Source organism: Chamaea fasciata, unplaced genomic scaffold (assembly GCF_029207755.1).
Source record: "Chamaea fasciata isolate MVZ Bird 193981 ecotype frontalis unplaced genomic scaffold, bChaFas1.0.hap1 SCAF_4, whole genome shotgun sequence".
NCBI lineage: Eukaryota > Metazoa > Chordata > Aves > Passeriformes > Sylviidae > Chamaea > Chamaea fasciata.
In genome coordinates, this window is record NW_027094089.1 from 21,442,692 (window position 1) to 21,468,761 (window position 26,070).

General features: G+C 35.5%; 1 long non-coding RNA gene across 1 annotated transcript; it reads right to left on the minus strand.

Moving 5' to 3' along the window:
* Positions 1-1,141: 1,141 nt before the first annotated feature.
* On the minus strand, positions 1,142-25,865 carry LOC136288835 (uncharacterized). Its single transcript, XR_010720595.1, has 5 exons — positions 25,618-25,865; positions 23,858-23,942; positions 4,713-4,805; positions 3,144-3,227; positions 1,142-1,241 (listed from the first exon to the last, which is right to left on the minus strand). It is a non-coding gene; the product is annotated as an uncharacterized lncRNA (long non-coding RNA).
* Positions 25,866-26,070: the final 205 nt, after the last annotated feature.

A 26,070-nucleotide genomic window follows, 5' to 3' on the forward strand; every position in this document is an offset into this window, starting at 1 on the left:
CTCCCTTCTCAGAACAAGACATGGGACAAGTATCAATATTGAAAAAGATTCATCTGGCATTGTCTGCAGATGAACTAACACTGATCTTAATTTTTTTTCATAATGGACACGTAATGCAAGAAATACTTGAAAAAATATAATGGTTGATACACGAAGATTAATTATTAAAACTTAGGGCTAATTAAGAAAGACATTAAATCACATTCAGTGTTACACAACAATACAAGAAAGAAAAGAACAGTAAACTCCAGAGACTCTGCCAAACCATGTCAAATGTAGTTGCTCGCTTATTCTTATTTTTTATGAAAATTCAGCTAATGTGTAATATTCTGTTTTGCATTAGAATTTAATGCTTAAGCAGAAAACGTTTAACTTCTTTTAATACAAAAAAATGTAACAAAGTAATACATGTATATTGGAGGTTTACTTTAGTAACACATACATCAGTATTTACTACTAAAGAAGAACACTGTGCTGAAAACTGTTGGCAACTACTCCGCACCCCAGAATGCTATAAACTTTGTTTCTTAGCCCTGTGACTTTAATGTACTTTTAAATTGGTATATTTTTGTGTGAATTTTCAATAAAGATAAAGGAGACTCCAGAGTTCACCATAATTTAATTATCTCTTCCACATTCATAGCTCACATGAAAACTTTTCTATCATTTAGTTTATAAAGATTTTACTTACACAAATGGAGTCTTTTAATCCATCTAACTGAGAAATGCATTCACGTCTTAGAATACTCCATGTCTGATACTTATACCAGGCATACTGCAGGTATGATTTGACTTGTGCATATCTCCTTCACTCCTGAGGGACACTTGCAAAGTGAAGAACTGACAGATCTTCATCCTGCTAAGGTCACAGGGATTTAGCTATATTATAGCTTTGCTTAATCCTCATTGGTTTTGCCTACTGAGCACAAGGCTGTTTCCCTGACAACACAACAGCAGTTACCAAGTATCCAGAAACACATATGATGTCCAGGTTTAAGGTATATCCCACCTGAAAATATATTATTTAATGCTATTTTCTATAGGTCATTGTAGGGAAAAAATAAAAGCTGTGAAGATCTTCTGTATATTCTTACTTCTGTTAAGCTTGTTACTATTACTTACTTCAAGGACATTCCTTAAGTAGGTTGAACACTTCTGAAGCTCAGTTCTTGAATTAGTGAGTACACGGAGCAAAAGTCACAGTGAGAAGCCATGGAATGTAAGGGAATTACTGAAAATTCCTATCAAATGTGAAATACAACATAAGAGAAAGCAAAAAACTATCACTAGAAAATTTAACAAGAGGGCAATAATAGCTAGCATAGAAAGGGAGGGACCACCTGAGTTCTAAAGTGAGAAGTCTGGAAAGAAGTCTAAAGGTGGATATACAAATGAGATGGTGAGAAATTACACACTGCAGCAATATTTTACATGAATACATAGAGACAATGGCTATGTTTTTCAGTTCAAAAGAAGGATTTTACAATAATTAAGATGAAGTGCGAAACAAGAGAAGACAAACACATCAGATCTGTAGCTGAATATGGAGACTGTGATTCTAGAAATATTCTTCAGTAAGTAATAGAAAAATAAAAACCCACAATGAGACAGTAAATCTAGCCAGATAATTTCTTACACTGCGACAAAAGCATGCAGTACTACAACACATAGAATAGATCCTATATAAAATTACTTCATTGGTTTAAATTTGTACAAACAATGATGACAGGCTAAGTTTCTGGTGGCACATTACTTACCTGGCCACATATCAACCAATTAAATATGAAGGCAAAATGCTGTTAAAAATCTTCTCTTGTGTGCACTGGCTAACATAACAGAAATACACTATGTGATCATGTGTGCTCTAAGTCACCTTGTACCAGGTAAATTCAGTACTAGTAACTGAAACTTTCTGTAAGACATGCTCACTGACAGGTGTCTGATTTTAGCTAGGATGAAGTAAGACTGGAGAAAGGAAAGATGCAGACAGTAGCTTGACCTCATGGTTAATGGAGGAATGTCCGAGCCTGAGTCAGGCATTGCAATGGACTTTCCAATAAAAAACAATCAGTAGACAAGGATTTAATCAATTCACAAAACAGCAGTTTGTTTCTAAGCAACACAGGTCACCAAGAATCCATCACTCCACTCATATAATTGTTTTCCTATTGAATACGGTTATACATCAGCTTTCAATTTTCTTCTTCAAATACCTCAAGTGTACAAGCTTACATGACAAAAAAGATCGGACTAGCACAACTATGAAGGTAACTTCCCATGACACTGACCTTCCATCTTGAGTAACAGTGGCTTAAAATGTGAAGAAAATTATTGTGGGGTTTGAGGGGTCTTTTTGGCTTTGCTTAGTTAGTTTTGTTTTTAAGCTCCAATGAACAATGATGAAGAGTTATCTGACTGGCCCACATTTGGCAATTTAGCCCTGGGAAGCTGGAAAAATTATGAATTCTATTGCTTTCAGAAAAAAAAAAAAAAAGCAGAATGTGTAATTTGACTCATTTTCCTAGAGACTACATACCAAATAATTAAATACAAAGTAAACCAGAACCATTGAAAGAATGCAATAAGAGACAATATCAATTTTCATAGATGCTAAGATAGTACAGTGATCAGCAAGATGCAGCAGGTATAGTAGCATAAACCACAGTTACTCAGAGTAAGAGCGTTTGTTGAATACCATTTGTACTTTAGTCTCCTCATGGTTCATGTTTTTGAGTAAAATTGTAAAAATTTATTTTGAATAAAATAATGCTCATACAAAATTGTTAGTAATTATTTGCTCATTTCAGTTCTGAGAAAGCTGTTTTTTACGCAGGTGTCTGAACCACACAAAATGTGCACATTGAAAATACAATGAAAAGAAACTAAGGGGTTTTTGGAAAATGACAGACTGTTCAAATTATTTTTAAAAAGAATGTTCAGTCTGTAAAGACTATGCGCAGCTTGCATTATCAATGCTCTGTGAAACTACTGCTGTAAAATATTTTACACATTTTAAAAATAATGTTAATATACAATCAAACCATTAATTAAGCATTTTAAGCCCTAATGATAAAGGAGTTTAATCTAGGAGTTAGACTTTTATAAGAAATACAACTGCTAACGTTATTAGACAAAGTACTTACAGCAAACTCCAGAGCTAATTCTTAGAAAGTTTGAAACAGATGATAGTTGCAAACACAGCTGTGCTAACATCACTTATTTTACGTCTGTACAAAAGAAAAGAACTATAGTTAGGAAAGGAAGCTAATTTTCACAACTATCTTAAAATTTAACTACTTCGTTTTCGTAAGTACTTTTTCAGCTGCAAAACACAGAAAAACCAACAAATGCTTAAAAAAGAATAATGACTGATGTGACAAATCTAAACTTAAAATTTTTTTAGAAGAATTACTGGTGAATAAACAAGAAATATTTCAAGTTGACTCCTTTTGGAGGAATACTGGGCAGGATAAAAGGAAAGCTAAAAGGATATAGGGCTTTCTGCAACAGAAGAAAGAGTAAGAAATAGGAAAAGACAGTGATCAAAAAGAACACATGCACACAAGGTTAGTTCATGACTAAAAGCAAGGTTCTCACATGTTAGTTCATGCTCACACCCACTCTAGAGGAACCCTGAGTCCTTATGCTCCTACAGTAGTCATATAAGAATGAAAAGAGAGATGGTGTTAAAATATATTTGCACTAATACTAATGCATGGAAAACAACCAAAGTTACACAAAAAACCAAGATCCAAATAACATACTGATCACAATTGATACTTTACTATAGAGGTAACACCTGTCTTGTCAGTTAACTGAGAATCATTAGAGTTATGAACACTTCCTTCAAATACGAGCTACTCACAATCCCCACTTCCTGTTCTTAAACAACTTATTTCCTCTCTTTTGCAGAGGGAGTTCTACCAGTCTAGGTAGCCAAGAAATTACTCTAAAAATTCTGTTATCTATTTCCTTAAGTTACTATGGATGTATGCTAATCATACTGTAATACAGATTAGCTGAAAGATTTCACTTGTGAGATAGATTCTGTGCTAATACTGTGTTAACATGGATACTGAACTGAAACTTGTCAGACTTTTCTGATTCATACACGGAATTAAATGTTTCTTTTCTTCTAAGGACTCTGATATCTCCCCATATTCTCTATAACTTATATATCAGACTTTGTTGATTCATTTCCTATGAGATCACTTCTTTTACTGGATCGACTAGTGATTAGATCCTTCCAGACCACTGGGACTTAGACACTGAAATATGAATTTGACAACTCCAAAAGGATTAAATTATGTAAACGACACAACAAGATTACAGAACTTCAGCCAACAAGAATATTTACTTTCTTGTAAAAACAGAAACTAAAAATGCAAAGAAGGTAACAATAAGCAGTCACTCATTCCTCAAGGTTAGGCCAGCTGGAATAATTGGTCAAAGTATTACAAGTTTAATTAACAGTTTTAGCTGAAAAAGTAATGAATTAAGGTTTCAATTGATACTTTTTTACAAAACACCTTTTATGTCCTTTAATATCTTTTGTGTCTACTCAATTAACTTCAATTTTAAAATTAAATTAAAATTTTCACCATGATTGTAAAGAATTTAATCAAAACAAAGTACTATTAAACATACGGAAATTTGTACGTTTTAATTGTCTACAAAGGAGACAAAAGAGACAAAATGGTTAAATAACTTACATCATGTTGCACAGTTGGGGGCCTGAGCAGGAGAAGGATTTTTTTCACACTTTGTATTTCAAAATCTCTATGTATTCTTTCAGGCTCCTTTTCCTGAAAGGAAAGTTAAACACAGGTTAAAAGGGGACCACTAGACACAGATACTACAATCAGACATAAATTTTTTTATTTCCTAAAAACTGATGTAGCTTTCAGCATTAGAGAATGTAATCTTTAATGTGATGATGATAGATTTTTCTTTTTGTCATACTTAATGATGCCTTTTCAAGTCTGCTGAGGTAATTATCAGAAGTAACAGCAAACTGAAACAATCCGAACTGCCAGCATTTTCATGTATCTGTCAAACAAGTTTTCAATCACTGCAGTTCCAATTTCTATTTTCCTATCATAATTACTGTTCATTATAGCAACTACTTTAAGAAATGCAATAAATCCGCACTCATTCTAACAGTTTTACAGTCGTAATTCATGTTTAACTACCTGCTTATCTATATGTTTACAAGAGAATATTTTTTTGATTGCAGAGTTAGAAAGGTACGGCATAATTTGCCCCTTTTCAAAGACAGAGTGAAGTAGATTTTGTGGTCACTATACCATACAAGGAAGCAAGGACATACAACAGTATTTTTGACCCCACCTTTCTCCCAGTACAATAAGCTGTATAAAACCAGGGTTTTTTTAAAAACAATATTAGCAGAGTCTCAAACTCTTCATCAAAGGTATATGCCATTTAAAACTTTCAAAATGTCATCATCCTTCTACATGCAAGTAGAGAAATCCACACAGAGTCTTACAGAGTCTGTAAAATGTGACAGATCACGTGATTGTCTCTGGCTGACAAAATTAATAATTTGAGAAAACATGAAAAACTCAGTATTAGCAACTGATTAAACCAAAACAAACAAAAACTTCGTGTAGACTTCATTTCTCTATTTGCATTGAGAAGTCTGCTAAAATTTTACGAATTTAAAATGGCATATTTAATTACAGAAGAGTTTGAGACTCTTCTAAAGTTGTTTATTAAAAAAACCCACTGTTTAATTAACATATTTCAACACAGTGCAACAAATCTATTACATTTTCATATTAAGATAAAGTTTAACCAGTATTAAACATCTTGTATGTTTTTTCACTTTCAGAATCAAACAACACAGTGAACTCCATGCCAGGAAATTTATACTTATAGCAGCTTCAGTGCTATTAACATAAAAACCAAATGGGTTATATTGAGATTTTTATTTATGCAGTAGTCAATGTCTGGAAAGACCAAGAATTTAGTGTTCAATGATATGGAATTATTAAAGACCTCATAATGAAAAATAAAAGCTCATATGAATGACTAAAAAAACCCCAGAATAACCAACCCACAATTTTTCTATTTTGCTGTGTACCAACTGATTTTTTTGTAATCTTGATGTTCTTACTTTCTGTAAAACAGTGACAGAATCAGAAAGACTTAATACATCTTCCAACAATCTATTTGTTTCCTATGTCAGTCTTCTGAATTTTATTAGCTAGAGATAATATCTCTTCCTAAGCAGAGGGATAAAGTATATTTACAACTGGTCAGTAGCCATCTCATCTGTAAGTTGCTGGGTGCATCTAAATGCAAGACACAGTGATAAAGCATACGACTTAATGAGATATACAGGACACTTAACATGAAGAAAAAACCTGAATTTTTGTGATAGGTAAGAAACTCTTGTTACTTGCACAAGTTAATCAAAAGAAATATCACAAGGAAATACACTGTTTTCAAGTTTGCTTTGCCTAGGGTGTTCTATTTCAATCTCCAGAACAATACAAATCTGTCTCTTGTGTTCCTTTCTGTTACCACACCTCAGTTATTGTTGCCTACTCCTTTCATTCTGACTAGCAAGCTACGTTCTTCCAACTTCTGTCACTACTGCCACCCCCTGAAACCAAGTGACTATCATCCACTGGCTTTCTTGTCGTTTCTTGTCCCTTGCATGGCTCCCAACCCTACACTCCTCATTCACTCTGTTCTTAAACTCATCATCTCAGTTGCATGGAACCTGTTTTTTGAGAGAGAAATGCTATACTTGTAATGTAAAGTGGCTTAACTTTTACTTTTTTAACATGAAGTGGCAGGATACCTCCTGCCTGTATATTAGCTTTCATATGTGCAATACATATACTATACTCTTGCAGTACAGGTCCTTTTCATATTACTTCTTTACTAAACACTAAAAAGAGGTTCCGCAGACTTGAATTTTGCAATAGTTTGTAACAAAGTCCACCTCAACAAAACTTCACTTCTAGAGGAGGAGGCTTCCATTTCATGAGGATCATTTTACTGGAATTAGCAGTCACTATCTTGGAGAAGATACATTAATGGAAAAATCCAAAGTAGGAAAAAAATAAACAAGCTGCTCCTTATATCTCTTTCTGTGAAAGGTGCAAAATAGCATATTTGCTGTCCCTGGTTGGCATGACATAAAAAGTATCTAATAATTTATCATATCAGCTGCCTAGAACATACCTTGGGACTTCTGTTCCCTGGGGAAAAAAAAATTTGATTCAATCTGCTTCAAGACTGACCACATAAGTTAAGCCATGTCATTATGATGGCTAACAGCCAAATTTCTGCCCCAATCATACACTTGGAAGTGTAATGATGATGGATCTGCTGTGTAATTCACTCACAAACTATTTATCTATTGTGATAATTATGAATGCAAATACTATCTGCAAAGACAGAGATGCATAGTTTTTCTCACTACTGTATCAAAGACTAAAGAAGATCACTCAATGGCCAACAAATAAAGATTGTATGATTTCAAGTGCAAAACTTTTGATAACTCTGCCCAGTGCAGAAAACTTCTGCGGCATATTTCAAATAGCAGACTAACAGAGATGAGGAAAAGGTGCAGCTGTTTTTTTCACAAACAAATCTACAATTAAATGCAACTGACTATTTAAACGAACATGAATTATTTCTAATATTAACTCTCACAAGGCCTTAAGCCGAATTGATGTCTGAAGAGCAACTGGCATTATCTACATATCACTGTTGATGTGATTAACATATCAATAACTTCTACTAATATTGTGGGAGAGGATTATTTAAATGATCCAATTGTTTCATGTTCCCTTTTGGTTCTGTTGTAACTCCAAGCAGACTTACATAAAGCAAAAACATGAATTCAGGAAAAAAGCTATGGTTATTGAAAGTAAACCTCATGTGTAACATAAAAAGTGTATTAAATATACCAAAATCACTGTTGATTTTATATATACCTCTTCAGCTTTCAATGTTTACAAAATAAGTCTTTCAGAGCAGATCCAGTTCATCATATCGATCATACTCCAAAAATGCTTCTCAGTATTAAGAGGAAGGTGCCTAGGACATAGTTCACTCACACATTGATACATCTCTTCAAAATTAAGACCAAATACCTCTTGGATTGAGATTTGTCATCATTATGCTATCCAATTTGGTTTTGACTCTAGAACTGCAAACATTTCTTCAGATTCCAAGAACAAATTCTGACCCATCACATACAGGGGACAGTCTGAGGTTCAGCAGCAAAACTCCTCTTACCAGTGTACACTTTATTCATGCACCCAGACCTGGCTACTGATGCTCTCTTTTACCAGCTATGAAAAAGTCACATCTTAATCCTGACAATTTGCACTTTAACTCACCTTATGGGCAACCAAGTGCTCTATAAATAAAACATTACTCAAAGCCATTTAGACTTAACCATTGGAACATAAAATCACCATCTACTTTGTTCATGCAAATAAGGAGTAAAGGGAGTCAATGGAAATTAATTTGTGTTAACTTATATTTCTGTATCCAATTATTTATCTAACCATTTTGGGACTACATGGCTCTGTTTGCCTGACAGGAATATTACTTCCAGTGATTGGGGGAGAGTGTGCATGGAGGGCCGGAAATAAATTTTGCTCAGTGTTTAAGACATACTGCTTCTACTTTCATGCTCTTCAGAGGCTAACCCAGTAGTCTTACAGGTATACAATTTCTTATTAATTTAGAAAATAATCACTTTTTATGGCTGTGGCAGTATCAAGTTTTCCCTAGATTTAAAAATCATGTACCTGACTTCAGGAAGAAATAACTAACAGACAGTACATCATCTCTTAGAGCAGGTTATTCTCCTCATACACAGTTAAATTACACAGTACCAAGTCATTCTTGTAGCAGCTTAATAACTTAAAATATTTAAAAGACAGTAGAAGCCATTATTTCTTTCCCAACATCAATATAGTATTATTAAAAGAAAAAAATCCCCTCAACCAGTTTGAAAATAAGCAGATTCTTATGCCAGTTTGAAATTAATTTTCCCTTTCCAATATTATTGCTCTTTCCTCTTTGACAGTGACTACTGTTAAAGTGAAGATAAAGATTTTCTCTCGGGGCCAAGAAAAGTAATTGCAAGCTGCATGTCATTCACATTTTTATTTTTAAAAATGTATTTTTTTAAATATGCCTTATGCAGTAAGCAAAAAAAACATCAAGTGTGGTGGTGCATTCCCCTTGCTCCCTGCCCCTCAGGCTGCACTGTCATCTCAGAAATGCTCATTAGGCCTCAGCTCTGGCAAACAGCACCTGGACTAAGCTCTTGAGCTTATCAGAAATATTGTCTGCTCCTAAGAATTTGTGCTGTCTAGCACAAACCACTTTGGAAACTTACTTTTTTTTGTCTGAATAACAACTTCAGTGGAACAACATTTAACTGAAGTTACTAACCTGCATTGTGGCCAAGATTGAAGATTATTATGACTTAGGCCAATTCTCTTGTGACTCTAGAAACAGTGGTACTAAGTAGACCCTTCTTCCTTTCAGAAGGAATTTCTTCTCAGAACAGATTGTTAGACTGGAATTCATTGGAATGAACTGTCCAGGGAGTTTGTGGAGTCACAATCCCTGAAGGTGTTAAAGAAACAACTGGACGTGGCACTAAGTGCCATGGTCTAGCAACAAGGTCATCACAAGTCAGAGGTTGAAGGTGATGCTCTTAGACATCTTTTGCAACCTCAAAAACCATCCTGAGCTCTTCTGACCTGCAGTGGTCTGTGATTAGCGAATTCCTCTGAGTGGAGCACCTCTCAGGGAGTTTGCTGTACTCGGAGGACCAGTGAACAACGGCAATGGATCCTGGGCTGCTAACCCCACTCCTCATGGCTCAGCCTGTTGAGAAGATGCAAAAGCATCCAATGTGAGTATTTCCCTGACCTTAAGAGAAACTTTTCATAAGTGATTACCTTGTACATACATCTTCTGTGTGCATCTCTGAATAAGCTAAAGTAAATGTCCTACTAATGTTGCTCTCTTAGATTGTCAAGTAACATAGATTTGTAAGGAAGTTAGGCCTGAGGTGAATTACTGTTGTGCTTACAGTAAATTATATAGAATCTTTTAACAGATTATTTAAATATCAATTAATTGTGCTATTAAGTTTAAGTTGTTAGACCCTTTAGGCCTAAATCATTGGTCAAGTCTGGGCCAAGTGGTCTAGTCCTAATCTTGTGACCCTACAGGACTGTCTCTCTTACTTGTTTTTATCCTTAACCCTTTTCTATCTTTGCCCCTTTTTCCATCCCCAGCCTACATGTAGATAATATTTGGTTGGTTTTAGTTTTAGGTTGATTGATTTTAGGTTCTAGTCTGACTTTGCCTGTGTGTGCTTTAACCATCAAGTAGAATGAAACTTGTTGATGAACTTTGTTGCACCTTCACTTAAATATAAAACCTGCCTTGGCCACCACCTTTGCTGGTGGCTCTCTGAGCGACTTAAAATACTCATTCACAACAGTAAACTGGTAATGGTGAGTGTTTTCTCACACTTTAAAAGTTTTTAGAAGTTATTTAAAAGCTACAGATTTATAACGAGACAGCTTAACATAAACAGTATAATACTGTGTTTGTATATAGGAGTTACATATGCTTACATAGACATAGATACACATACATATAAAAACAGATATATTCAGTAAAATGTATTCTGAAATATTGAAAACATTTACACCATCTATCAATGTTAACAAAAATCCCACCATGATGCAAATACACATCTGCCTTTATAATCACATCATCTGCTCCCAAAATTTATTGGTATGTGTGCAAAAAAGCCCATATTCTTGACAGAGTTCATGAACTTTCTATTAGAGAAAAGTAAACAAAAAGCAACCAAGAAAAAGCACACCAAAAAAAAGTAAAACCATGTCTATTCATAATAATATTTAATTTAGCACTTCATTTAAAAACATTCAAAGGAAATTAAGAAACTAAGGTATATATGAAAAGTAATTTAACAGCAAAAGCATAGGTAAAATTTTAAAGACTGTGTAAGGTAAAAATACTCTTTCAGACTGACCAGAAGAGGATCAAAGTAAGAAACAGATAATACACAAAAACTGACAGAAGACCACTAGACTGATAATTCTCTTATAGTTTAACTTCTCTTATGAAAGCATCTTACAGTCTAACTTAAAATTAAAGAAAAAGATGGTAACACCATATCCACTTCCAATGATGTAAAACAATTCAGCTGCAGGGAGTTGGAACTGGATGGTCTTTAAGGTCCCCTTCCACCCAAAACCATTCCATGGTGCTATGAAATTGTAGCAAACATATTAAACTTAAGACCAATGAAAAGGCTGCTGGGCAAGATCAAAAAAGCAGCATAGTTTAGGCAACAACAAATATATGGTCTCTGTCTGCTACAACTGATAGTTTAAGATGTTGTGATTTCAGGGATTTTCCTTCAGTTAAAAAATAAACTACACCTTATGTTTGTAGGGACAATAAAATAAATGGATAGCTCAGTATCCAGCTGTGCATAGCACACTGAGAATTAGTTCCAAGTTACATCCACTAATGAGGTGCTAGCAAATAAAACATGCTAAAAGTCAAATGCTAAACTAAGAAAGAAACAACAAATTAGAAAATACGGTTTAACATTCATATCACACATGTTCTCAGGCACCAGCATCTTCTGTATTTAACTCCTATCATAAATGGATAGCTAAGTCATAGCAATGCAATAAACAGTAATTATTAGCAATAACTATAAATTACAATGTATAATTTTCTACTTCATTAAAACATATAATCTGCCTATACAAGCAACAAAAGGACCACACCTGTCACAAATGAGATCCAGCATATTGATCATAATGTCAAGTCAGAGAGGTTCCTAGTGATTTAGCCACTGTCATTTTGTTGGAAGGACTACTGTTTAGTGCCACAGCATTTGATTTTATTTTCTTTTTAAAAAAGAGCATTAAATGGATTAAATAATGAACAAGCTCCCAAATTAGGGGGAAAAAACCCCCCATAATCCAAAAAGACAGAATTTCATATTATACCCAAATTTAAATTGTAAATAAAAAAATACTAAGTTGTATAAGAACAGAAATGAAACTGTTCACATATACAAAAAAAAATCCCAGGTTTACAACTTTGACTGAAAGCAAATCTTCACACTGACTGTTACAGTACTGTAGCCAAAATATTAGAAGAAAATAGAAATGCTATTAAATAGATTACACTGTTTCTCAACAATCAATTACTATGTATCTGTTTTGTGCAGGAGCCATAATAGTATAAATATGTATATTACTGGAGCATGATAAAAAAGGTCACTTCAAGCATGCAAGTCTGTGTGACTGGGATATTGATATAGCAAATGTGGTCATTTTTCCATTAAAATAATTCATCATTAAATCCTTTCTTAGATTTTTAGGTTACTGACATTTTAAGGACTGAGCAAGGAAATATATCAATGTTCTCCAGCTAAACAAAAAGAACTCCCTTCCATTAACTTTCTTTTCTCTCTCAAAACACTATTTTTTTATTGCTTATGAACAGACTCTGAACTAAAAGGCCTGTGCCTCATCTATTTTATTATTTCACTGATTTTTTTTTCCCACACAGCTTCACACCTAAGATTCTAGAAAAAATGGTGATTTCTTTCTCCCCAAGGAGAATTAATCAGAACCTTTTTCTTGAATTTGCTCACATGCAGGGTTACTAATCATTGCTGACATTCTCTGGGAAAGTGGCATTCCTATTCCGTGAGGCACGTCCTATCCAGAAAAACTACTTTAATGAGAATTGCTTCATTAATGGTTGTGTAATCTCTATCCTGAACTTGATTATTAATGATTTTATCTTACTGCTTTACATACTTGCTGGCTTGAAGGTGTTGAAATGTTTCCAAGCTTTCACTGTGCCAGCAATACGAATGCATGTGTTTCATATTACATAATGAAAGTGCTTATCATACATCAGTAGTTTTCGCGAACATCGTGATAAATCCAAGTCCACTGAGCACTTTGCTAGCAAATTTCTGTTTGTCTTAACAAAACTGTAACTGTGATATACCTGTATTTTTAAGATGTCAGTAATGTCAATACGTCACAAAATCATAAGCATGGCATTTTAGGACCTTAGGGTTAACTTCTTTGATCACTAAGTTAAACATTACACATAATTTTTCCATTGTAAATATTTTTCTTCTACCTTCTGTAGATCAGCAGATTGTTAAAGAGCTGGTGATAGGATTTGCTAGACTTTGTAATAGTAGGTCAGAATTATTTCTCCTAAACTCACACACTGTCTTCTTTCTTTTCTGGAGGTATCCCATGTATTTAGATTAGGACTTCTACTGACATTGCCAAGACCTGATGTAAAACCCATACATCACAGAATCAACAGGGTTGCAAGAGACCTTCAAGATTATACAGTCACACTGTCAACAGAGCACCACCATTATCACCCCAAGTGCCATGTGCAGGCACCTCTAATATGACCACCTTAGTTTTACAGACTGATTAACATAGGTAAGAACATTGATCTTCTAGTATTTCTGAGATATGAAATACAGATGAAAAGAAATGAAATCTCCATTGAGTAAAGAAGAAAAAAAAGTCCTCTCTTTGGTGAGGAAATGGACAACATAGAAAGCTGAAGGATAAGCAGAAAGAAATGTAAGGACAACAAGCAGGTCTTGCATAAGAGAAAACAAAAGCTGATAGAAATAAAGCTAGTATGCTTCCTGAATATTTAGAAGCTCACAGGAACAGTTGTCAGTAAGAATTATAGTAGTATCGGTTGAGTAAGGAGGAGGAAGACAGGATCATAACAGAAAGCAGAGGCTGGAGAAGTATTAATAAGATTCAGCTAGGTTCTGAAATGGAACTTCTGTCAGAATGACAGTGGGTTTTCTAATATTTTTTGAGTTTAGCAGTTTTGCTCTTTCACACCACAGGGTTCGAATTAATACTTTATTTATTTCTGAAACACTATTCCAGAGAACTACAATTACAGTACTAAAAATGTAAACAGACTATATGGAATGTGGACAGACTATGTGGAATACACACTACATCTGATTATCTAAAACGTAAGGATAAATAAGACTTGCAGAAGGAATAATATGGCATAGTATCTACAGTTGTCTTAGGAACTTCTTGACCCATACAAGGACAACCCATACAAAAGAAGAAATTAAATAATTTAAATTTTTGCTCTCTCTCCCTCTCCATCTCTCCCCTGTAATGCTTTATGCTTCAACTTCGTAAAGAGCTTAGAAACTGATACAGTCTTTCAACTACATGAATATAGTCTAGAGTCCAAATGGTGACAAGACACCAGCCAGAGAGGGTCAGCATCACACTGAGGATGAAGAGAACAACTGTAACTTTCTCATCAGGGTAACTGGGAAGCAGCAGTGTCTTATAATAGGATTAACTTTCAAAAAAGTAAAATATGGATCACCATTACAAGTCAGCATAAGTTTCTAAATGGCTTAAAGGTTATGGCCGCTACAACTTAGCCCAGACTGTTACAATGCGAGTGGACTCTCAAAGTGAGCTCTCAGCAGATTAACAGAATTCTGTAAGAAGTTTTCCTAAGCCTTATCATTCATCTTATGTCTCAATCATATGTATTTTACTGATTATGACTGGATTTGATTAAAACCAAAACGACCCTCAACTACAAACTGTTTTTCCTTTTAAGCAACATAAATACCTCTGAATATCTCTTGCTAAACCAAACTGTAATTACAATTAATTAACTCCTTATACAGATTTGACACATCCATTATTTAGTAATTACGTAATTTATTCTTTCATTATTTGTCCTGAATTTCCTGTAGTTTATCACCTTGCAAAACATGCAGCTTTTTCTGCTTGTTAAATTCCACATTACAATTTCTGGCATCATAAACCACAGCTGAATCGCACCTGCACACTCTGAACAGTCTAAGGGATCCTCCCTGAAAACAAATGATCAACAATAAAGTCTTCTTCACTGATGAGGATATGTTCATCATAGAGAAAACAAACGCTATAACAATAATGGAAAAAACTGCCCATATTTAAAAGTTTCTGTTGTATAATTCACACATGGAGTATAATAAATTACAAGGTTCAGTAAAACAAGAAGTTACAATTGCTGAAAAACTATACTCCTAAGAGCTGCTGTTCTACATGCTGATATGTTGTACACAGGATGTAAGTACCTACTTTAATCTTAAAAAAAGGCTGCAAGTAGTAGCTCACAAAAATGGAAGTGAAGAAGACAACAGAAACAAATTATCTAAGTGTCAAAAACTCTCAGGAGGAAAGCAACGTTACTTCCCCTATTTCAAGAGAAGTAAGCTAGAGATATTTAATAAAAATGCTATAGTCATTCTCTTATTTTTGCACAAACAAATCAAAATGATACATAGCATTGGACAACAGAAAAGAGAACAGAGTATTTCAGTTAGAAGGGGCCCAAAAAATGTTTAAAGAAGTTATACTTCTGTAATTATTTAAATTTCAACAATATCGTGATGAAAGACAAACATAATTAAAACAGTGAATCACATTTAAAAATCAGGGGAAAAAGTAATTCTTCTTATTATTATTATTGCAACAGTAAGAAGGCAATCATTATTTTTTTATTTATCATTTGAAACACTGAACCCTGTGTTTACAAAAGAGTTTTCAAAATCACTGTATGTTTTCAAAGAAATATTCAAAAGCTTACACACCTGTACACAATCTATACCTAATTTTTGTTACAAATCTTGATTTATTTGTATTTTAGTTATATTTGACATTCTATATCTGGTTCTTCTCTTGCAATGGAACCCAAACTGTTAAAAACACTCATTAAAAAGGATTGTTGAACAGAGGTTCCCTAGGGAGCTTATTACAAGCAGCAGCTGTGTAACTCCATAAACAGAATTACGTGCATCTTAGGTTCCATATCTCAAATTATGCAGTATACTATCAAATTTTATTTACATAACCTATGCACAAATATGGGATTAATTTGACGCTGTTATCAGCTGTAAAATCTGCCAGATACACTTATTTCTTGTTTCAGAATTAGAACCACTTTTCTGTGCTTTACCTGGCCCATTTAATCAACATCATGCATTAATCCGTTTAAAAAATAATTCAAACCAAAGCACAGAATTTAACTGATTTAAAATAAGTTTTGTTGTGCTTGCCTTTTATAGCTTTGTGCCTTTTTTTATTCCAAATACAATGATAAAGAATTATATGCGCATAGAAAACAAAAATGTACACGTAAATCTTGGAAAGACACCTTTTTCAACGTGGAAGACCAGGGCTATTCTGCTCCAGTAAGATTCTTCTGATTTCTGCTGCATGTATTGATCATGTATCTGCAGCAGGTAACAGCTTTAATGAAAGAAATTCATGCTGCTATCCAATGGTAAACGGACCAAAAGGTAGATTAAATCCACTTCACTTACATACCTTATTAATTACTGTGCAAGAGAATTCTTGCCACAGAAAATATGACAATTTTAATTTTTAAAATGGAAAGAAGAATTTATTAAATTGTTATGAACAACAAGAATTCTACTCAAGGCTACAGTAAATTTTCAAATCCTCCACTGAACAGAATAACAAAGAAAGAAGAAATTCTACTAGCAACTTATTAGTGTTTGTATAAGAAAACATCTAATACCAGTAGGTACCCACTATGGTAACTGCAGCTGAATTAGCTGTTTTGAATAGTGCAGGCTGAGCATCTGTATCTGTTATTGCCAAAGAGAAGCAACAGTATGGTGAGAGGTATGAAAAGACAGAGTAGAATGACCTTTACTGTCAGTAACTACTACTGAAAAGAACAAAGAGTCACCTCTGTACTGATAAAGAAAACTGGTCTACCTGAGTACATGCCCAGATTAGGGTTACTTCAAATTCAGTAAGGTTTCCAGAAGAGGCAGGGAGGAATGAGTGCATTTCGACTATTGTTAATGATTCATTCTGGCAAATGCTGCTCCTCTGCTGATAAAAAAGAACTTGTAATTGACATAACTTCTTTGGGAGCACTCATTCTGCATAAAAAGATAAACACACTGACAACTAGCTGATCCTAAGGTGAAAAAAACAGCTTCTGAAACCCAACAGCAAAACAAGATGTGCTAGACTTTGAATATGAACTGGGTACAATGAGTTAGAACTTGGAGCATATGTCTGGAATAAGGCACAACCTGCATATAAACATGGGCATAATTATGCAAATATGAAGGTACATGATCAATGGTTTTCTAAGGTATTTAGCAAGCAGATATTCTTTCCAGTTGTAAGGTCTTTTAAAGCTGGTATACTCACCAACTGCTTTTGTGTATGCATGACAGCCCAACCATGATTTTCTTTGGTTTTAATTTCAAATCTCATCCATACAACATTTCTCCGGGATGAAGCAGGACATCTATCATCCCCTGGAGGAAGGAATTTCAAAACTGTGATCTGCAAAGACACTGACCTGTCCAGATGGCAGGTGCCAAACATCTTTATGCCAAAGAGCTTACAAGGTACCTGCAGGAAAGTTAGCTGAAGGGGTTATGGGCCTACCACTCTCCACATGACTCAAATGGACAAAAGGGATAAATTTTTGCTATTGAACCTGAAGAACAATTCTAGCAGTTTCTACCATCACTTTGGAGAATGAAAAGAGAATGGTTAGTGTTGCTACTTTAGAAATCTGACATAACATATAATTCAGAATGTGTGTAAATTACATCCCAAAAAAAAAAAAAAGCACGTATAAGCCTTGGTAGGACAGAAGGGTTGGGGTAGTAGAGGAAAAAGAGAAGAAAATACACATCATCAGATGTGAAGACCTGAGGAATACGAAGTAGGACAGAATAAACAGAAATATATGGGTAACGTTATAAATGATCAAGAGCCAATCCAAAATCCAAAGATTTATTTAGCAATTTCAAAAATCAATTTCGAAACGCCACGATAAATCAGGACAACGTCGATCGAATGCTGGGTGGACAACCGGGACAGCAACAAGGGTACCTTCTGATATTGCCCACAAATTCTGAGTCTCAGTGCAGAGTTTTTATACAATTTTTCTGCGCGGAGGCACTGTCCATTGAAAAGTCTGAATATTTACATGTTCTTTTCTCCCCGAGTGAGGTTTTGAAAGGATTTCCTGTTGAATTGAAATGACGTCCCAAAAGATTTACTGGATCTTCTTTTGGGGCACTTGATGAAATCATCTACTAGATTTTCCATCTCAATCAGTATCAGATTCTTGAGTAGCTGCTAAAATGCAGCCCACCCTCGATTAATGGGCCATCTCCAGGGTATCTCCACTGTTTCTGTTGCAAATTTCGTGGTGGCACCACTAGACCAAAAAAGACTGGAATTTTTAGATACACTCTCGGACTGACTCCAAGAATCCAGGTTCTGAGTTACAATGTATAATTTTCCTCTTACAATTTTTAATACGCGAATTTATACACAGTATCTATTACAGGTAAGAATAATTCCAATTGCAGGAGAGACTAAGAATCAACAAAGCAGAAAGAGCTGGAAATGGGAATAAGACAGTTGGAGAAAATCACAGGCAGAATAGCACACTGTTTTAAAGGCTTACTACTGGTTTAATCAAATAATTTTCTACACTGTTTCATGACGTGAAGTGATCCATCAGTAACAGTAAGGCAGTCAATGCTTCACCACACAAGTTGCTGTCATTTGTTTAAAATGCTTATCTATGCCATAACGCAAAACATGAATAATTGGATGGCTTTTTTTCATCTTTCACTAGGGCCTGTGTTCAGTCATTCTATATTAAACTTTTTTACAGAATTTTATTTATTTTAACGCAGACTGTTTATTTCTGTCTAAATCTTCTAGTCAGAGCATATGTAATCAAATAAGAAACTGCTTATAAATAATTCAAAGTTTTGTTAAAATTGTATTTCCATAGCCATTAAGGAGAAGCACAATACAATCCCTGTCATTATCAGCAACTCCTACACTCAAGAAGAAAAGAAAACATCCATTGGATCAAGAACAAAAGAAAACGTCTGTTGGAATCAGCCTGAGAGCAAAATTATACCGGCATAAAAGGAGAGAAATGAGCAACTTGAAAGATAAATCATTATTGTAGAAAAGAAGTTATATTCTCTCTACTAGCATTACCATGCCATGATGTACCAATAATTTTTTATTAAAAAAAGTAACTAGGCATGTTAGCCCACAGTCTCTCCTTTGTCTAGCTACATCAAAATCACTCTTATTTTAACTATTTACATCATCAGTTTTACCCTAATTAGCTAAGTACTAAAGAATTAGATTAAAGAACAATGTTGAAAACCTGATGTTTTACCAGGAATACTTCCAATGTAGAGCATGCTTGACCAATGTTCCCTTTCAACACAACAAAAAGAACTATCCAAGGCTTTTAAGTGCTGGCATTTGTTCCTAGAATGCTAGCCAAATTCCAGATCACTTGGTTACATTATGCTTACTTGAATTCCTTCTCTACTCCAAAAACAGACACATGATTCTTGTTTTCATACTCTAAAAACATAACTGAAGAGAACTGTTAGTACACAATAGCCATACTATTTCTGAAAGACAAAGCAGTTGCATTTCAGTAACCTCCAAGAGGATTTTAGTTACATTGCACACATTCTTTAATAGTGCTAGACAAAAACCACAGTAAAAGAATGTAGGACAAATGTGCACAGTTAATGAGCATTTATTGAATAACAGAGATAAAACAGTAGTTGATGAGGCCTTGAGAGTACTCTAAGTACTACTCAAAATATTTCAGACCATTGTTTATAAAGCAATCCATCCATAAAATGATATACTTACAATTTGCAGCTGCCTAGAAAAATCTGATTTATTAAGTGGATTTTTATCTCACAGAAATACTATGCCAGAAAATGAATTAAACCTTGCTGACAAAACTGAGCCACCTGAACTTCAATTACTACTTTACTGCCTTTTTTTTTTTTAAAAAAAGCCAACTGGAGAGAGCTTTCACTCATCTACATCAAACACATAACTGTTCTATACATAAAAGAATGACTACAAGAAAAATGTCCATATAATTTCAGTTCTGACTGTATTGTCACACAGACGTGAGTAGATACGTGTAATTACTGGGGTTGACTAAAACCATTTTCTGACAGTATGTTTTACATACAATTTCCAAAGGCAGAGAAATAGTGACTCAGAATTTCAAGATGTTGCTTAAGCCATAGAACTAAGGCAATTTGTGTTGCCTTAATCCTCCTTGTTCCATCCCTAATGGAACCCTCTTCTTGGCTAGCTACCTGTACCAGTCACATTTTTCAATGAATCTCTGTTCAATTACAGTCTCTAACCATCAACTTTTTTTATCCCTTGCCAACTGCTTTCCCAACTAAACGCCTACTATCCCACTAAGGAAGCATGGAATCCTCAACCCAAAACGCCCAACTTTCTGATAGAAAAAAACAAAATCGAAAGTAAAGAAAATGGTAGTTAACCCAAAAATAAACTATTAAGAAGAAGGAGATGCTTAGCAATGAGTAATGAAATTCAGCGAAACCACAGCAACAAGACCAAAATAAAAATGTCCTTAATTCCTCATTTCTTTGTTTTGCACACCTGTTTAAAGCTGTATCAGCATGCCAGTCTCTATTTATTACAGTCTCTCCTATAAATTACTGTGTCCTTAAGACATGTATGTACTCATTATTCAGACAGGTTCTAATGAGCTTACTACTCCCTTTCATTTTGCTTATGAGAATTTTTAATCTGTTAGGCAGTTTGGTTCTTTCTTGCCATCATTTACATGCACCTTTTACTGTTCTGATGCTTTGTTTTGCTGTTTTGATGCTTGAAGTGGTTAAGAAGCACTGTCCACCTTAAAGTTGCAAAATCTCTGCAAAAACCTTCAATCAAAGTCAGTAGTGGCTTTTAAAAAAAAAAAAACAAACAAGAAAAGTAACAAACAAAAAACAAACAAAACCCCCATCTGCTTTAGTAAGTCTCCAAGTAGTCTCACAAATTAAGCCAAATATCATTGATATTTGAAATGTTATTCCATATCCTATTCCCCTCTCTGCCATAGTGGATTGTAATTGCTGCCAGATAACGAATTCTTGCTTGAAGCTGAAAAATCTTTCAGTCCTTGACTTAAACATGCAATTGCTATAACTGAACTAAACGGAACTGTATTGTCTCACACACAGCCAGCAAGTAATGGATTTTGCTTAAGAAGATTAAATTATCTTCTTCCTTACTTGGTTATTGTACAAAAAATCACCAGAACAGTCAGCCACAGAACTCCACTTGTTGCGCACACTGGAAGCACTTTGCCCTGTCTCTTAAAAGCACCAGAACTTCACTGCCCTTCTCTTGTCTTAATCTTGCCCAGTAATTTACTGAGATATACTGAAGCTGTAGTTACATGCTAATAATCCATTTTGCAGTACAGAAAACAACACACCTAGTCACAGTATTTTCCTGCACACAGCACATCTGTAACTTCCCAAACCTCATTATGTATTCTTATCAGTACTGAACACACTTTAAAAATATAAACAAATTATTTAACCAGTAAGTGTATATCTTGCTTATGTATTGTATGTAGTCCCTTTAGTATTGCCAAATGTTAGTGCTACAACTACTTGAAGTGGAGGACTTTATTTTGCAGGACTGGTACAGCAGACTCACACCCTAGAGCTCTTTGTGCAGTTAATGGAAAGATTAGATTATGCCATAGGAACCACAGTGCTCCAGAGACACAACCCCCAAAACCAAGATTGAGAGAAAATAAAGATGGGCAGCAAATGTTAATATAAAATGCACCTATTATACAATTATTGGAAGTAAGATAGCACTTGAAGCATCAGTTCAACCTGAAAGTCAGATGCCTAACGTTCTTGTTTAAAAATAACAGAACAGCTAGAGAGCTTAAAAAAAAAGAAAAAAAAAAGAGCAGAGGATGCAATCTCAGAATACACAAAACAATGCAATTCTTTGCATAATGAAGGGTAATCTAATTTTTTCACACAAAGCCAGGTTAAGTTATGGAATTTCTTACCACAAACCACTGTCAATATTAAACATTTACAGAGATTCAGAACTGTCCGCATTTGTTCATGGAAGGAAAAGTTAATTGTATTAGCTTATGTCAATGCATGAAGTCCTTCAACACATTCAATGGTGACAGGAAGAATGTTCTATATGCTAACAGATCTTAGTAGATGATTTCTTCCCATTTCTTCCTCAAAATCTTTTATTGATCATTGTTAGAGACAGGAGACCAGATGAGATCTACATGGGGTGTGACTCAATATGCTGTTGTCTTGTGGCAACAGAGAAAACCAAGTTAGAAGCCACAACAAGCTTCCATAGTGCTGTTCTAAGAGTCAGGAGGGGCCATGGAGCTGAGAAATGCACCAAGCAACCACCTGTGGAAAAATGTGGTAAGCACAAACCTCAAGATCATGATTTTTTCGTTTAGAATTTAATCCTTTTCTTTTGTCAGTACAGACATGAGGACCCAGAAAAGAGTATATCTGAAGGACAAATAAATTCAAAACTAAGTTTTAAAGAGGACATGGTCATTCAATCATTGTCAGAGGGGATAAACGTCCTGAGATTAGCTCAGGTGGTTAGAGCATAGTGCTAATAATGCCAAGGTTGCAGATTCAAACCCAGTATCACCTATTCGCTGAAGAGTTGGACTTGATGATCCCTGTGGATCCAACTTCCAACACAGACTATTCTGTAATTCTGTGATTCAAATAACATACAGTAAAATTAAAAATAAACTGTGAGGGAAGAGTGAAAAGAAGCCCTAGGAGAAGTGGAGGATATTTAGCCTCTAGTAACTTCCCAGAAAAGAGAAAAAACAAGCAAATAATATAAACCATAACATTCCAAGTAAAAAAAAAAAACCAAAACCGAAAAACCCATAACTGTATTTTTAATCTATATAAATTTATATAGATTATAATATAAATACACAAATATATTTTATTATATATAATTTTTTAAAGTACGTTTATAAAAAAATCTTGTTGATACAGGAAAAAGCAAATTTTGGTGCACAAAAGGAAGCTCCTGAACCCACTCTTTAATTACTCTGTATCAGTGTACTGCCATTACTATCGGCACAGCTTTACTCTAAATGCAATTTAATTTGAGAATTCAGGTACTGCTTCATCTGACTTTTCTTAATCTTAGATGTATTAAATTGCAGTAATTCCTTCCCCCTTAAGATTATTATCTTGAACATTCAGAAATATTATTACTGTCCTTTTATGATAAAGTTTATTGATATTCACCTTTAAAACTGGATTTTTCCATTTTATTCTTTCTGCATACCACTATTATGTCCACGTTATTCAAAACTAATGTCTAAAAAAAGTGATAGGCTTAGTCACATCGTTTTTTGTTCTTTGTATACGCAGCTTCTTTCAGATGGGCAAAAGGAATGAAATGATCCCTAACAGATGATCCCTGACACTTAAATTTCTGTTCAATAGGTTGCTACCTGATGTCTTCTATTCCTTCAACTACTACAAATTCAGCCTGTAAACAATCCTCTCCTCTTTCAAAGCAAGTCCACAATAAAATACATGAAGTTTAAAATAAAGACAGAGTCTTAGGTGAAAAATTCATATGTATTCCATGACCTCATACTACTGAATAAAATTTACATCATTCAAAGAACAGAGTCCTGTAAAATATCAGTTTGGAACACCCAGTGGCATTCCTAGCAGAGATGTAAAAACCAGATAGCACAGGAAGTAAACAATATTATTTAAAAACACTGGTGTTTTCAGCAAGGGTAGAATGAGGGAAGCACTTACTTTATTTGTTTTCTGCAGTTATTTTCCTTTAAATGATCTCTGGACTCAGCTTTCACAGTGCAGAACAGAGACATCTTTCCAAGTTCTTAAATTCAGGGAAAGAATGAAGTAAAATTTGATTAATACATTATCCCATCACTTCTCAGAATAGAGAAAGCTACATTAATTTTTAAAAACAGATTTAGATGAAACAGCAAGCCACTACTGAATTTAAATGTGAAATTCCACATCCTTCTCCAAGTTCTAGCTTATGAAAGATTTTATTATGTCATCTCAACAGACAGAAAAATTCATGGTAATTTTAAACAAAATTAGGTGTTTAGAAATTCAGTGAATATAATCATGAACTTGAAGGAATACATTCCATTAAAAAAAATCTAAAGACACAGAAAGTACTAGCCTTTCAAAGTCAGGGGTGATATGGAAAGAAGTCCAATACTTAACATAAATCAATTCTGGTTTGCTTGTTTTAAATGAATGTAAGCTTCTCTTAATGACTACCTGCAGCAACACCTAACTGTGTATCAACATAAATACATATGCATTGATTTCTGGAGCTCTGGGAAAATTCCATGATGAAGTTAAAATATGTTTGGTCTTTTCTCCCTGGCACACCAGAAAAATACTCTGGTGATAGATTCACCCACTACAAATACAATCATAAAAATATTTAAAATTTGAATTTTTTCTTCCCCTAAAAGTGTGCGTATTATTATAAGTTATGTGCAAAACTTTGAATCCCCAAAAGAATATAAATATTAATTTAAACACCTGTCCTAAAAGTACTTGCTCTCTCTTGAAGTTTCCCGCTATTTCACCCATTCATATGCCACTGACTCTACACTGACCTTTTCAAGAATTATAAATACCTGGTCAGTTATACATTTATATTCTTATTCTCAAGAATTTGATTTAAAGCACACCCTCTGTCAAAGCACAGATATTTAATCTGAGGAATTCTGTTTGTTCTCAAGGAACAGAATCTGTAACATTCCAAGTTAACTGTCTCTTTTGAAAAATACCATTAGCTTGTAGTCTGCCTGTTGTTATTAGCCACTAGATCATTTTGTTCCTGCCTTTTGTAGAAAAACTAATCCTTTGCAATTCCGTATTGTGCTGAAAGGTACTTGAAAACTTGAGTAGCTAAAATATCACTTCCGAGAGAGAGAAAAAAAGGCTAATTTAAATACCCACTGTGCGCAGTGCATTTTTCAGAGGTAGCTCTCTTCACTGTGCTCTAGCGTTTTATTACACACGCTTCAAACAAGAGCACTGGAGCCACGCATGGTTGTTTCGGTGTGATTCTAAAACGAAGATGACTTAATGCAAACAAAAGCTGAGCAAAGCCTGTCTCGGCAGGGCTCGCCCCAAAGCGGGATGGGCTCCCGCACGAGCAGCTGTCTGGCACAGGGACGCTGCCGAGCCGCACGCACCAACAGCGCTGGAAGACGTCGCTCTGCATGTGCAGCGCGCGTTTTGGGCTGCCAGAGCTCTCCTCGGCACTCCTTCGCTCTCCCTCCCCCTTTCCGCACGGCGCCAACACAGTAATGATATGTGCTCTTATGAGAACGGATTTGGGAAAATCACCCGGGATTAATTCCTTTTCTCCCACCAGGCTGCGCTTCGCAAAATCACAAGAATCAATAAGCTTGGAAATGATTAAGGTGATCGAGTCCACTGAGGTGAACGAGTCCAACGTGAACCACCACAGTCAACCAGACCATGGCACTGAGCGCGACATCCAGTCTTTTCTTGAATACCTCCAGGGACGATGACTCCACCACCTCCGTGGACATCCCATTCCAGTGTCTAATCACCCTTCCCGCGAAGAAACTCCTCCTGACTCCCAGCCTTTCGGTCTCCGCCCTGCACCACCCCCACCAGCTCACAAGGAAACATGAACCGCGCCGGAGTCGGGGCGGAACGGGGAAGCGGCTGTTGAAATAAAGACACGTGGAAGGCACAGCCCGAGCGGCAGCGCTCAGAGGTCGGAGACACTGGGCAAAGCACCCACCGACCCCCGGAACGCCCCGCGTACCCCCCGGGCCGCGCTTGGCCCCGCCGCGCCGGCCCCGCCTCAGCCCCCGCCCGCTCAGCGCCTCCCCCGGGGCCGCCCCGCCCCGCCGCGCGCTCACCTTGCTCCGCGCCCGGAGGACACCCGCGCGCCCGCCCTCCCGGCGCGCCTGCGCGCCCGCGTCGCCGCGCGCCCCGCC